The following is an 8,169-nucleotide window of genomic DNA, read 5'->3' on the forward strand; positions in this document are numbered from 1 at the left end:
TGTGATAAATAGATATTATTGAACATTAGAAAATCTGCACCCTTTAGATTTTACTGACATTGTAAGTTCTTCCTGAGCAAGGTTCATATGTTCTGGATCTTTTATCCACCTTGATTATTTGAAGAATGATACATGATTAATGTTAGTTGAGTGAATGAATATTTATAAAAACACATATCTTTATGCTTTAAGTATAGTTGCAAAATGGCAAAACAAAATTATTATTTTCAGGACCTATACTCTTCTCAAATCAAGTATTATCCAAATGACAAAGCATGATATTTGTAAATAAATAACTCCATTCTTAAGTCTATTATAGAGATAAAAGTGGTTACCTTCCTAAGAGGGCATAGGGCTTAATCTTTTTGATAAGGTAATCATAATATATTTGATATATGGAGCTAGAAATAGATTTATATAAAATTAGATTTACATAAAAAGCAAAGTCATAGTGCTGTAATTCAGAAAAAATATGCCTATAAAGAGATTCTTTTAAAAATCTACTGAAGAGACCTTGAAGATGGCAGAGGAGTAAGACGTGGAGATCACCTTCCTCCCAACAAATGCATCAGAACTACATCTACATGTGGAACAACTCCTACAGAACACCTACTGAATGCTGGGAGAAGACCTCAGACTTCTCAAAAGACAAGAAACTCCCCATGTACCTGGCTGTATGGCCAACAGGGTCTTGGTGCTCTGGCCGGGTGTCAGGCCTGTGCCTCTGAGGTGGGAGAGCCAAGTTCGGAACATTGGTCAACCAAACGCCTCCTGGCTCCACGTAACATCAAACGGTGAAAGTTCTCCCAGAGATCTCCATCTCAACTCAAAGACCCAGCTCCACTCAACGACCAGCAGGCTACAGTGCTGGACACCCTATGCCAAACAACTAGTAAGACAGGAACACAACCCCACCCATTAGCAGAGAAGCTGCCTAAAATCATAATAGGGTACAGACACCCCAAAACACACTGGATGTGGTCCTGCCCACCAGAAAGACAAAATCCAGCCTCATCCACGAGAATACAGGCACCAGAACAAAGGAGCACCTCAATACATAAGGCGAATACTAACAGCCATTAAAGGGGAAATCGACAGTAACACAATCATAGTAGGGGACTTTAACAGCCCACTTTCACCAATGGACTGGTCATCCAAAATGAAAATAAATAAGGAAACACAAGCTTTAAATGATACATTAAACAAGATGGACTTAATTGATATTTATAGGACATTCCATCCAAAAACAACAGAATACACTTTCTTCTTAAGTGCTCATGGAACATTCTCCAGGATAGATTATATCTTAGGTCTCAAATCAAGCCTTGGTAAATTTAAGAAAATTGATATCGTATCAAGTATCTTTTCCAACCACAATGCTACGAGACTAGACATCAATTACAGGAAAAAATCTCTAAAAAATATAAACACATGAAGGCTAAACAATACATTACTAAAAAACCAAGAGATCACTGAAGAAATCAAAGAGGAAATCAAAAAATACCTAGAAACAAATGACAATGAAAACGTGACAACCCAAAACCTATGGGATGCAGCAAAAGCAGTTGTAAGAGGGAAGTTTTTTTTTTTTTTTTAAACATCTTTATTGGAGTATAATTGCTTTACAATGCTGTGTTAGTTTCTGCTTTATAACAAAGTGAATCAGTTATACATATACATATGTTCCCATATCTCTTCCCTCTTGCATCTCCCTCCCTCCCACCCTCCCTATTCCACCCCTCTAGGTGGTCACAAAGCACCGAGCTGATCTCCCTGTGCTCTGCGGCTGCTTCCCACTACCTATCTATTTTACATTTGGTAGTGTATATATGTCCATGACACTCTCTCACCCTGTCACATCTCACCCCTCCCTATATCCTCAAGTCCATTCTCTAGTAGGTCTGTGTCTTTATTCCCGTCTTGCCACTAGGTTCTTCATGACCTTTTTTTTTTTTTTTTTCTTAGATTCCATATATATGTGTTAGCATACTGTATTTGTTTTTCTCTTTCTGACTTACTTCACTCTGTATGACAGACTCTAAGTCCATCCACCTCATTACAAATACCTCCATTTCATTTCTTTTTATGGCTGAGTAATATTCCATTGTATATATGTGCCACATCTTCTTTATCCATTCATCCAATGATGGACACTTTGGTTGCTTCCATGTCCTGGCTATTGTAAATAGAGCTGCAATGAACATTTTGGTACATGACTCTTTTTGAATTATGGTTTTCTCAGGGTATATGCCCAGTAGTGGGATTGCTGGGTCATATGGTAGTTCTATTTTTAGTTTTTTAAGGAACCTCCATACTGTTCTCCACAGTGGCTGTATCAATTTACATTCCCACCAACAGTGCAAAAGGGTTCCCTTTTCTCCACACCCTCTCCAGAATTTATTGTTTCTAGATTTTTTGATGATGGCCATTCTGACCGGTGTGAGATGATACCTCATTGTAGTTTTGATTTGCATTTCTCTAATGATTAATGATGTTGAGCATTCTTTCATGTGTGTGTTGGCCATCTGTATATCTTCTTTGGAGAAATGTCTATTTAGGTCTTCTGCCCATTTTTGGATTGGGTTGTTTGTTTTTTTTGTTATTGAGCTGCATGAGCTGCTTGTAAATATTGGAGATTAATCCTTTGTCAGTTGCTTCATAAGAGGGAAGTTTATAGCAATACAATCCTACCTAAAGAAACAAGAAACATCGCAAATAAACAACCTAACCTTACACCTAAAGCAATTTGAGAGAGAAGAACAAAAATACCCCAAAATTAGCAGAAGGAAAGAAATCATAAAGATCAGATCAGAAATAAAGGAAAAAGAAATGAAGGAAACAATAGCAAAGATCAATAAAACTAGAAAATCAGCTCGGTGCTTTGTGACCACCTACAGGGGTGGGATAAGGAGGGTGGGAGGGAGGGAGATGCAAGAGAAAGAGATATGGGGATATATGTATATGTATAGCTGATTCACTTTGTTATAAAGCAGAAACTAACACACCATTGTAAAGCAATTATACTCCAATAAAGATGTTCAAAAAAAAAAAAAAACTAAAAGGTGGTTCTTTGAGAATATAAACAAAATTGATAAACCATTAGCCAGATTCATCAAGAAAAAAATGGAGAAGACTCAATAGAATTAGAAATGAAAATGAAGAAGTAAAAACTGACACTGCAGAAATACAAAGGATCATGAGAGATTACTACAAGCAACTATACACCAATAAAATGGACAACCTGGAAGATATGGACAAATTCTTAGAAAAGCACAACCTTCAGAGACTGAAACAGGAAGAAATAGAAAATATAAACAGACCAATCACAAGCACTGAAATTGAAACTGTGATTAAAAGTCTTCCAACAAACAAAAGCCCATGACCAGATGGCTTCACAGGAGAATTCTATCAAACATTTAGAGAAGAGCAAACACCTATCCTTCTCAAACTCTTCCAAAATATTGCAGAGGGAGGAACACTCCCCAACTCATTCTATGAGGCCACCATCACCCTGATACCAAAACCAGACAAAGATGTCACAAAGAAAGAAAACTACAGGCCAGTATCATTGATGAACATAGATGCAAAAATCCTCAACAAAATACTAGCAAACAGAATCCAACAGCACATTAAAAAGATCATTCACCATGATCAAGTGGGGTTTATCCCAGGAATGCAAGGATTCTTCAATATACGCAAATCAATCAATGTGAAAAACCATATTAACAAATAGAAGGAGAAAAACCATATGATCATCTCAATAGATGCAGAAAAAGCTTTGGACAAAATTCAACACCCATTTATGATAAAAACCCTGCAAAAAGTAGTCTTAGAGGGAACTTACCTCAACATAATAAAGTTTCATATATGAAAAACCCACAGCCAACATCATCCTCAATGGTGAATAACTGAAACCATTTCCACTAAGATCAGGAACAAGACAAGGTTGTCCACTCTCACCACTATTATTCAACATAGTTTTGGAAGTTTTAGTCACAGCAATCATAGAAGAAAAAGAAATAAAAGGAATCCAAATCAGAAAAGAAGAAGTAAAGCTGTCACTCTTTCTGATGACATGATACTATACATAGAGAATCCTAAAGATGCTACCAGAAAACTACTAGAGCTAATCAATGGATTTGGTAAAGTAGCAGGATACAAAATTAATGCACAAAAATCTCTTGCATTCCTATACACTAATGATGAAAAATCTGAAAGAGAAATTAAGGAAACACTCCCATTTACCACTGCAACAAAATAAAATACCTAGGAATAAACCTAATTAAGGAAATAAAAGACCTGTATGCAGAAAACTATAAGACACTGATGAAAGAAATTAGAGATGATACAAACAGATGAAGAGATTTACCATGTTTTTGGATTAGAAAAATCAACATTGTGAAAATGACTATACTACCCAAAGCAATCTACAGATTCAATGTAATCCCTATCAAACTACCAATGGTATTTTTCACAGAACTAGAACAAAAAATTTCACAATTTGTATGGAAACACAAAAGACCCCGAATAGCCAAAGCAATCTTGAGAAAGAAAAACAGAGCTAGAGGAATCAGGCTCCCAGACTTCAGACTATACTACAAAGCTACGGTAATCAAGACAGTATGGTACTGGCACAAAAACAGAAATATAGATCAATGGAACAGGATAGAAAGCCCAGAGATAAACCCACACACATATGGTCACCTTATTTTTGATAAAGGAGGCAAGAATATACAATGGAGAAAAGACAGCCTCTTCAATAAGTGGTGGTGGGAAAATTGGACAGCTACATGTAAAAGAATGAAATTAGAATGCTCCCTAACACCATATACAAAAATAAACTCAAAATGGATTAAAGACCTAAATGTAAGGCCAGACACTATAAAACTCTTAGAGGAAAACATAGGCAGAACATCCATGACATAAATCACAGCAGGATCCTTTTTGACTCACCTCCTAGAGAAATGGAAATACAAACAAAAATAAACAAATGGGACCTAATGAAACTTAAAAGCTTTTGCACAGCAAAGGAAACCATAAACAAGATGAAAAGACAACCCTCAAAATGGGAGAAAGTATTTGCTGATGAAGCAAGTGACAAAGGATTAATCTCCAAAATTTGCAAGCAGCTCATGCAGCCCAATATCAAAAAAACACACAACCCAATCCAAAATTGGGCAGAAGACCTAAATAGACATTCCTCCAAAGAAGATATACAGATTGCCAACGAACACATGAAAGGATGCTCAACATCACTAATCATTAGAGAAACGCAAATCAAAACTACAATGAGGTATCACCTCACACCAGTCAGAATGGCCATCATCACAAAATCTACAAACAGTAAATGCTGGAGAGGGTGTGGAGAAAAGGGAACCCTCTTGCAGTGTTGGTGGGAATGTAAATTGATACAGCCACTGTGGAGAACAGTATGGAGGTTCCTTAAAAAACTAAAAATAGAACTACTATATGACCGAGCAATCCCACTACTGGGCATATACCCTGAGAAAACCATAATTCAAAAAAGAGTCATGTACCAAAATGTTCATTGCAGTTCTATTTACAATAGCCAGGACATGGAAGCAACCTAATTGTCCATCGAGAGATGAATGGATAAAGAAGATGTGACACATATATACAATGAAATATTACTCCGCCAAAAAAAGCAATGAAATTGAGTTATTTGTAGTGGGGTGGATGGACTTAGAGTCTGTCATACAGAGTGAAGTAAGTCAGAAAGTGAAAAAAAAATACCATATGCTAACACATATATATGGAATCTAAAAAAAAAAAAAGGTTCTGAAGAACCTAGGGGCAGGACAGGAATAAAAACACAGACGTAGGGAATGGACTTGAGCACACGGCGAGTGGGAAGGGTAAGCTGGGACGAAGTGAGAGAGTGGCATGGACATATATACACTACCAAATGTAAAATAGATAGCTAGTGAGAAGCAGCCGCATAGCACAGGGAGATCAGCTCGGTGCCTTGTGACCACCTAGAGGGGTGGGATAGGGAGGGTGGGAGGGAGACGCAAGAGGGGGGAGGTATGGGGATATATGTATATGTATAGCTGATTCATTTTGTTATAAAGCAGAGACTAACACGCCATTATAAAGCAATTATATGCCAATAAAGATGTTTAAAAAAAAAATCTACTGGAGTCTTTCAGGAAAAAATTTTCCTGCCTTGCACACACACACACACACACACACACACACACACACACGAACCCATGGTTTAAGAATGAGGGCAATAGTAGACCACAACCTCTGGGTCACTAACTCAAGAAGGATGGAAAGGAACACAGCAACACCAAAAATGTCTATGTTGAAATACAAAGAAATCCTATCATTTTTTTCTAATTTGCAAGGTTAATAGAATTACTAGAAGGAAAATGGTGCATTTGCATAGTTTGTTGAATAAATAAAGCAAAACTTTATTTTAGATTTACTAAAATCACTTATTAATTTATAAATAGTTTAAATGTTTTACCCATGTGAAATTTGCCAAATGCATATCACACGGTGGTGAAATAAGTATCAATACTTAATAAGACGAGTTTCCTAGATGATTTTGAAATTTAAGCATTCATTAAAATTACTTATTAGGGATTGTTAGTTTCTACTAAGCTCAAGCATATCTTGGACCAAGTTGCTTTAGGCCAAACAGAATTAGTTACTTGACATTGATTTTTATCTTGATAATATTTTATAATTCTTGTAATCTTTTTTGTCTTATAAAAACAATAGTCTTATTCATAAGCAATGATTAGTTTTCATCTTTTTAAGAAGTTACAAAGTTTATTGCTTAAAAAAGCTTTCATTTCATTTCATTTAGGGAATTTTAGGGAAATTCACTGTCTTTTTGAATTAATTAGCTCGGTATCTTTGAAATTCAGTTCCTAATTTTGGGGTTAAAAAGCAAATATTTGTGTCTCTAAAGATTAGAGCAGAAACAACTGTATTATAAACTTTAATAATACTATACTGAAATTTTAAATTCCTATGGATTCTACAAGTATTTTATTAGTGGTTTTACAGCATTTGATGGATTCACCTCAGCAACTAAAATTAATTTGGGGTGTATTTTTTATAATCACTGTACAGAGGACATTTTTTTTTTTTTTTTGGACAGAAGAAAGTTCTGTGATACACAATTTTCTTAAAAATTCAAGCAGATGCGTAAAAAGCATGTTTACTATTTTTTGCTAAATTATTTAATCCATGTTTAGAGACCTCAAAAATTTGTTGATTTACTGAAAGAGAGCTCCCACCTAATCCATGAATGTTTGGGGAGAAAATAAAAAAGAATTCAAGTTTAAGGGAGAAATACATCGCGCTAGTTGCTCATGAGTCCTCTGCACAAGAGGTGGAGAAACAATCCAAAGTGTGCTATAGGGATACAAGGACTTGATAGGGACCAAATAATGGCCCTCCATGTCTTTGTATTGTAAACACAGCTCATATCTTTCCACTCCTTTAATGCAATACGGTCGACACTACTTTGAGATAAAATTAAATGTAATTTTGACTCTAGCTGTGTAGCACGAGTGCTGATGCAGAGATAATTTCTCACTTTCCATATGTATGTTCTGGGGGCAGGGCAAAAATGACAGAAGAGAGTAGTCATTTTGGCCTTCTGAACTAAGGAAGTCTTGAGACTCTTATTGTACTGATGATGAAGAAAAGAAATGAATCTCTGTTATTTAGATGCAAGAAGACATTTTGTAAATTGGACTGTTTGATTCTGTGGGACTGCAGATGATTTTGAATCACATTATTTCAGCGGCCCTAATATTATAGCTTAAGTATTTTACCAATAGAGTTTTTCTGTACTAATGAAAGTGCAACCCATTTACAAAGGTTATTCTCTTGATTTAGTTGAGGTAGTAAAATGTATGTCTGAGCTGTGTTTCACTTATATTAAGGATGATTTAGTTTTGTATTATATTTTTGAGTTATGAAATTGCTTGAGGAATATCTCTTATGCACTCTCATGTTTATCCATTATTTTTAATTAACTTGAGCCCTAGAAGATTTTTTCAGAATGTGGGTCTACATATTCCATTAAGAGTAATTTTATAATTAATCACAATTCTTCTTTTAAGCCATCCCTAAAATTGTACTCTTTAAATTTGTGTGAACAGGTAAACAAGTTCAATATATCTG

This window comes from Balaenoptera physalus (genome assembly GCF_965194825.1).
Source record: "Balaenoptera physalus genome assembly, chromosome: 18".
Taxonomy (NCBI): domain Eukaryota; kingdom Metazoa; phylum Chordata; class Mammalia; order Artiodactyla; family Balaenopteridae; genus Balaenoptera; species Balaenoptera physalus.